Consider the following 8861-nt stretch of genomic DNA (forward strand, 5'->3'; position numbering starts at 1 on the left):
TCAGCCCTTGACAAAAGTGAGTTTCCAATTGAACTCTTCATCGGCCTGAGAAAGGCCTTAGATACTGTTAACCATAACTACCTCTTACTTAAATTCCACCATTATGGAATCCGTGGCCTTGCCCTGAACTATATCCGATCCTATCTTAGTAACAGACACCAATATGAAGCCATCAATGATATAACCTCTCCCACTCTACCACTTACCGTAAAGGTGCCACAGAGCAGCATCCTAGGACCCTCCTGTTTCTTATATACATCAATGATCTCCCTAATGTCTCTAACATACTTAAACCTATATTGTTGGCTGATGATACTACTCATCTACTCTGACCCCAACCCACTCCTGTTAAATAATGTTGTAAACAATTAATTAAAAAAAGTCTACTTGTGGATGTCAACCAACAAACCTCACACAAAACATTGAAAAGACCTACTATGTCTTATTTGGAAACAAATCAACAAATGCAATTCAGCTTCAGATAGATAATGTAAACATTAGCAATAAAAATGATTGAAAGTTTCTTAGCCTATACTTAGACAAGAGACTCAACTTCCGCACCCATATACAACACATAACTAAAAAGGTTTCTAAAACAGTTGGTATACTGTTTAAGATCAGATATTATGTACCCTACTCTGCTCTCCTCTCACTCTATTATGCACTTATCTATCCCTATCATTCTTATGGTGTTTGTGCTTGGGGTTCAACCTCTGCAAACTACCTCAAGCCCATCATCATCCAGTAAAAATCTGCTATCAGGACAATAACTAACTCTACCTTCAGACAACACACAGCTCCCTTGTTCAAATCCTTAAACATGCTAAACAAATTCACTCCATACATTCTCCTGTGTAAATTACGTTTATAAAGCCCTTTTTCTAAGTGCAAACCCTGTTCTGAAACTCTTCCTGGACAGATGTAATAGAACACATGGCCACCCCACCAGACATAAATATCTCTTTGATATCCCCAGAGTCAAACTTAATCTATGTAAACACTCTATGTAAATAAAGGGACCTAGTCTATGGAACTCACTTCCTTATAATGATTTGAAAAGCTGTCCAACTTCTGCCATATTCAAAAATAAAACCAAAAAGTACCTGTAGTACTTTTTAAGTACGAGGGAGTAATTGCGCAAAGCGTCCCTCACCTGTGACGTCACAGCGTCATCTGACGCCATATCAACACAGCGGCCATTTTGTCGTCAGTTCAGTCATGGCGAGGACTAACCCTTCATGCAAACTGCACCTACTAATCAAGAAGAAGAAGATTTTGTGTTCCACCGATAGTATTATCGTAAGTAAACACTTATATTTTATATTTTATTATATTAATTGATTCTATTTTTCTGTAATAAAGGTCCAAGGGGGTGTTGAGTAAGGAACAAGGGTATTGTGTTGGGAGGTGAGGGCTGTTACTGGTGTCTGTGGAGATGTGAGGACTTGTACCAACCACTATCACCACCAGTACCTTGTCTTGCATCCTGCTTAGTATTCCTATTGAGATATGAAGTATTATTGCATTCATATAATTATTCATTCACAGTCATTACTATTTTTATGGGTTATGTTCTGTTACCCTAATGCTTTTTACCCCTGGGCATGTCCATTTACTCTCCAGCCCTTCACAAGCCACTGCTGCACCCCCTCCATGCCCATACTTACTGTGCTTATTCTTACAGGACTGCACTGCATTATGTGGTGCTCACTGCCTGGACACCTTGGCAATGTAGACAGATATTCTGCAATACCGTGATATTAGCAGTAGAGTGATAAGTTGACACACGGGAGGTACAATGGAAAGAAGTTGAGTATCAACTCTTGTAATTTTTATTGCTTCCAGTGAGTTTTTAGTTTTCTTATAATCACTATGTTATCTATCCTCTACAACCTAGTTATCTGCTTGATACATGCATTATAGGGTTCTGGTAGTTGTTCTACTCACCAAGCCCTTCCAAGGCCAGGCTTGACATGTGAGAGCTTGGTCCAACAGGCTGTTGCTTGGACAGGCCCCTCAGGCCCACATATCCACCACAGCCTTGTTTGTCCAGCACTTCTTGAAGATGTTCAGGTTTTCTCTTGAAGATGTCGACGGTTGTTCCAGCAATACTGTATTTCTTTTATTGCTGAAAACATGTTTTCAGCCATAAAAAAAATAATCCTGAATCCAGAAAAAAATCCCTTTTGTATCATCTGGAAATTTTCAAATATTGCTGATCAAACCTGAGTCTAAATTATTTGTATATATTATGAATTACAGAGGTCCCAGGACAGAGTTTTGAGGAACTCCACTTACATTTTCCCACTCTGATTTAACCCCATTTATACAAACTCATTCTTATCTTTTAGCTAATCATTTATTGTACACACCATACTCAGCCTGTGTAGGGTAGTTTATTGTGCATCCTAGTATTGTGTATGTGTAGTATATATATTTGTGTAGTATATTTGGTATATTTAATGCCTCTAACCTCTCCTCATAGTTCTTGTCCTTCAATTCTGGGAGCCACTTAGTAGCATGTCTTTGCACCTTTTCCAGTTTATGTGCTTCTTAAGATATGGGTACCATACAACCGCTGCATATTCCAGCTTTAGTCTAACAAAAGTCGTGAACAATTTCTTGAGTATTTCGCCATCCATGCATTTAAAAGCTCTGAATATTATCCTTTACCTGCAATTGGTTGTTGCTGTATTTATAGAATATGATTTGTTCTGCTTTACATTTGTTTATTCTTTTTTTCAAAATTTCTTTCTGCCTCTCTCCTCACTGCCGTGTAGTTGTTTCTCTTTGTATTACTGGTATGTTTGGGGGTTTGGCCTCTTCGTATATTGATTCCATTTTTGTGTCTTTTGGTCTCTGGCCGTCTTGAAATTTCAGTTGAACAAATCCTGTTTCCTAGTTCTGCATCTCTGTTTTGGTATAAATGTTTTTGTTCCTTTATCATATATTTCACAAAATTGACATACTGTGCATTAATTCATCTCAATTACTTCCTTTCCTAACAGCAAGCCTTTCCAGTAAAATTCTTTGAATTCTTTTCTGACTTCCAGCCTAATGTTTGTTTTATCCTAGTGTGTATGAAGCCTAGCGTGTGTCTGGTGCCTGTTGTGTTAAACCGAAGATAAATGCATAAGTATAGGTCAGTAATTTCTCCAGCTTTGAAAGGGGCTTTCATTATGCAGCAGTATTCCACTCTAGAGAGCACTAACGTCTTGAAAACTATCATCATCGGTATAGCATCTCTAGTGTGAAAAGTTCTTGTTATCTTTCCTGTCATTTTCTTGCAGTTGTGATGGCTACTTTATTGTGTTCTTTAAATGTAAGGCCTTCTGACATCAGTACACCCAAATCCTGTACGTTGCTTTTCCGTTCAATGTTATGATTTGACTGAGTTTTGTAAGTGGTTTCCGTTTTTATATTTTCATTTTTTCCGTAGCGCATGAGCTGAAACTTATGTTCAGTTAATCACCATGTTATTTTCTGTAGCCCATAGAAAGACCTGATTTACATCTGATTGGAGGTTTGCCGTGTCCTCTATGTTGCCTACTCTCGTGAAGATTCTAGTGTCATCTGCAAAGGATGATCAAGTACTATAGGTTGTCCTTGTCTATGTCCGATATGAGGATGAGAAAAAGTATTGGAGCAAGCACAGTCCCCTTGGGGACTGAGCTCTTTACGGTTGATGGTCCAGATTTTATTTTGTTGACTACTACACATTGGGTTCTATTAGTCAGGAAGTTGTATATCCATCTGCCTATTTTTCTGGTAATTCCTTTTGAACGCATTTTATGTGCAATAACACAATGGTCACATTTGTCAAAGGCTTTTGCGAAATCTGTGTAAATTACATCAGCGTTTTGTTTGTCTTCCATGGCATCTAGTGCCATGTCAGAGTGGTCCAGCAACTGTGATAGGCAAGAGCGCCCTGTTCTGAAACCATGTTGTCTGGGGTTATGGAGATGCTGTGATTCCATGTATTTGCTGATCTTACTTCTTAGCATTCTCTCAAAGATTTTTATGATGTGCGATGTTAGTGCTATCGGTCTGTAGTTTTTTGCCTCTGCCTTATTTCCTCCTTTATGGGGCGGTGCTATCTCTGCTGTTTTTAGTATGTCAGGGATAATGCCAGTATCTTGGCTTTGTCTCCAAAGAATGTGAAGGGCCTGCGATAACGTTTTTTTACAGTTCTAGATGAATATAGAGTTCCAAGAGTCAGGGCCTGGTGCCGAGTGCATGGGCATACTGTCTATGGCTTCTTCAAAATCCAGTGGGGATAGGATCATATCTGATTTATGATTTGATGTTGGTATCATATCCATGAAAAATTCATTTGGGTTATCAATCTTCAGTGTGTTCAGTGGCTCGCTGAAAACAGTCGTACTGATTGTGTGGTAAGGCGTACTGATTCTTGTGTGGTATTGTGGCAAGTGCAATAATATGTATTGTTTCATTGCAGATAAGAGATTCCAGATCGTTCCAGATTTCCGAAGTACTGAAATGCACACCATACAAGCTTGGTGGATCTAGGTGCAAGGTAAAATAATTTACATTTACTTGAATATATTTTTAGCTAATTATCAGTATATATATAATATATTTATATGCATATATATATATATATATGTCATATATATGCATATATATGCATATATATGCATATATATATATATATATATATATATATATGTCATATAATGCTTTGAAACTTTTGACGGTTTTGGCCTCCACCACCTTCTCACCTAACTTGTTCCAACCGTTTACCACTCTGTTTGCAAAAGTGAATTATCTTACATTTCTTCGGCATCTTTGTTTAGTTCGTTTAAATCTATAACCTCTTGTTCTTGAAATTCCAGGTCTCGGGAAATCTTCCCTATCAAGTTTATCAATTCCTGTTACTGTTTTGTACGTAGTGATCATATCTCCTCTTTTCCTTCTGTCTTCTAGTTTTGGAATATTTAATGCCTCTAATGTCTCCTCATAAATCCTGCCCTTCAGTTTTGGTATGAATGTTTGTGTGCCTTCATCGTATATTTTGCAAAATATGGAATACATCTCATTTACTTTACTTTAAGAATATGGTTCGATCAATTAAAAACCCTCTTGTTCAAATTGCAAAGAGACTGAAAGAGATGCAGCATGCTCAATGGATTATAAATTAGTGATTATTATTAGGATTATATATTAGTGAATCATATTAGTGATTCAATTATTATGGTCATAAAACAATAAACAAATAGTTTTGCTGTTATTACACTCTATTCACAGGTTATATATAAGTATCTGCATGTTTTGTTCACCATTACAAACCACTAAGTTGGTTTGATTTTTGTTGAGATTGTTATTTATGATAAGATTCCTTACGTTATCTGAGAATGAAGCTATGTTGGTATTGGGAAATCTATAGATGGCACTTATGGTCACGGAGGATTTAAGGGATTTACTGGAGAACTTGGCAAAGGTATATTCACAATAGTCGTCTCTATTACTAATGACACTATTGCAGATGAAGGTATCTTTGTAAGATATTGCTATGCCACCTCCTTTTTTTATTAGGCCTGCAGTTGTGAATGGCTTTATTATCACCCAAGTTGTAGCATACAACATAGCATATATATGTATACTGGCATATATATATATATATATATATATATATATATATATATATATATATATATATATATATATATATATATATATATATATATATATATATATATATATATATATATATATTCAAAATTCGTCAGTGTACTACATTTTTGTTGTTGCTTTTAGGTGATGCTTTTAACCAGTGTACGTGGGTCTGATTGTGCAACCACGGTTCGAAGAATAATGAAGATATGAACAAACGGCCTGTGGTCACTATACAGTCTGGAAGGGCAAAAGAAGAAATTGGCATTTTAAAAAAAACAAGAACTATATAATGTTATTTTAAGTAAGTAACCAAAAAATTAAATAATTTTTTTAAAGTTTAAAATTCACTTAAAAATTTAAATTTTAAATTAAAAATTTTTAACCAAAAAACTTAATATTTTTCATATTTGGAACCACTCCATAATATTTTCCCAAGCATAAATGATTATATTTCTATCACTTGCTCTTAAGATTGTTTCATTTAATAGAGGTTGGGCATAATTGTTCTCTGCTGCTAATAGAACTGACTGACTTAGCTATAGGAAAATGTAAACTTTAATTGGTTTATCCATTACAGTATTTTGCAGTTTATTTCATGATCCTGTGCTTAATACTTGCATAAATAGTAGATTACAAAATGCAATTTTATATCATTAGTATTGAATAATAATAATGCAAATAATTGACTTATAAATGATGTACAGTTAATTGGTAGGTGATATTATATTATTAATATTTTTTCATTCTTGCAAAGCCTTAACAAAGCCATTAACATGTTAATATAAACTTGATCACCTTCCACTTATTTTCTCATGTGCTACCTACATGTACAAAACCTTAGTTCCTAAATGCATATTTTGTTCTGAAGCTTGTCCTTTATATGTTGTGTATCACCATCTCTGGAGAGTTTTATCTGATTGATGTATAAATTATTTTTAATTTTACAGAATATTATTGTTATACTGAATTTATTATTATATAAATAACTTGATTTTACAGAATCATCTATCAACGCACATCCACAAGTTGAGGAGGAGGATGTGACCTTCCAGATTTCTGAAGTACTGAAACATGCACCAAACAGGCCTGGTGGATCTAGGTACAAGGTAAAATAATTTAATTTTTTTTTTTTTTTTTTACTAATTGTCATATATATATATATATATATATATATATATATATATATATATATATATATATATATATATATATATATATATATGTCGTACCTAATAGCCAGAACGCACTTCTCAGCCTACTATGCAAGGCCCGATTTGCCTAATAAGCCAAGTTTTCATGAATTAATTGTTTTTCGACTACCTAACATACCTAACCTAACCTAACCTAACTTTTTCGGCTACCTAACCAAACCTAACCTATAAAGATAGGTTAGGTTAGGTTAGGTAGGGTTGGTTAGGTTCGGTCATATATCTACGTTAATTTTAACTCCAATAAAAAAAAAATGACCTCATTCATAATGAAATGGGTAGCTTTATCATTTCATAAGAAAAAAATTAGAAAAAATATATTAATTCAGGAAAACTTGGCTTATTAGGCAAATCGGGCCTTGAATAGTAGGCCAAAAAGTGAGTTCTGGCTACTAGGTACGACATATATATATATATATATATATATATATATATATATATATATATATATATATATATATATATATATATATGTCGTACCTAGTAGCCAGAACTCACTTCTCAGCCTACTATGCAAGGCCCGATTTGCCTAATAAGCCAAGTTTTCATGAATTAATTGTTTTTCGATTACCTAACCTACCTAACCTAACCTAACCTAACTTTTTCGGCTACCTAACCTAACCTATAAAGATAGGTTAGGTTAGGTAGGGTTGGTTAGGTTCGGTCATATATCTACTTTAATTTTATTTCCAATAAAAAACAATTGACCTCATACATAATGAAATGGCTAGCTTTATCATTTCATAAGAAAAAAATAGACAAAATATATTTATTTAGGAAAACTTGGCTTATTAGGCAAATCGGGCCTTGCATAGTAGGCTGAGAAGTGAGTTCTGGCTACTAGGTACGACATATATAAATATATATATAAATAAATATATAATGTGTCGTACCTAGTAGCCAGAACGCACATCTTGGCCTACTATGCAAGGCCCAATTTGCCTAATAAGCCAAGTTTTCATGAATTAATGTTTTTTCGACTACCTAACCTAACATTTTCAGCTACCTAACCTAACCTATAAAGATAGGTTAGGTAGGGTTGGTTAGGTTCGGTCATATATCCATATTAATTTTAACTCCAATAAAAAAAGAATTGACTTCATACATAATGAAATGGATAGCTTTATCATTTCATAAGAAAAAAATAGAGAAAATATATTAATTCATGAAAACTTGGCTTATTAGGCAAATCGGGCCTTGCATAGTAGGCCAAGATGTGAGTTCTGGCTACTAGGTACGACATATATATATATATATATATATATATATATATATATATATATCGTACCTAGTAGCCAGAACGCACTTCTCAGCCTACTATGCAAGGCCCGATTTGCCTAATAAGCCAAGTTTTCCTGAATTAATATATTTTCTCTAATTTTTTTCTTATGAAATGATAAAGCTAACCATTTCATTATGTATGAGGTCATTTTTTTTTATTGGAGTTAAAATTAACGTGGATATATGACAGAACCTAACCAACCCTACCTAATCTAACCTAACCTATCTTTATAGGTTAGGTTAGGTTAGGTAGCCGAAAACGTTAGGTTAGGTTAGGTTAGGTAGGTTAGGTAGTCGAAAAACAATTAATTCATGAAAACTTGGCATATTAGGCAAATCGGGCCTTGAATAGTAGGCATAGAAGTGCGTTCTGGCTATTAGGTACGACATATATATATATATATATATATATATATATATATATATATATATATATATATATATATATATATATATATATATATATATATATATATATATATATATATATATATATATATATATATATATATATATATGTCGTACCTAGTAGCCAGAACGCACTTCTCAGAATTATATGCAAGGCCCGATTTGTCTAATAAGCCAAGTTTTCATGTATTAATGTTTTTTCGACTACCTAACCTACCTAACCTAACCTAACCTAACTTTTTCTGCTACCTAACCTAACCTAACATATAAAGATAAGTTAGGTTAGGTTAGGTAGGGTTGGTTAGGTTCGGTCATATATCTACGTTA

The sequence above is a fragment of the Procambarus clarkii genome, chromosome 2 (assembly GCF_040958095.1).
Source record: "Procambarus clarkii isolate CNS0578487 chromosome 2, FALCON_Pclarkii_2.0, whole genome shotgun sequence".
NCBI lineage: Eukaryota > Metazoa > Arthropoda > Malacostraca > Decapoda > Cambaridae > Procambarus > Procambarus clarkii.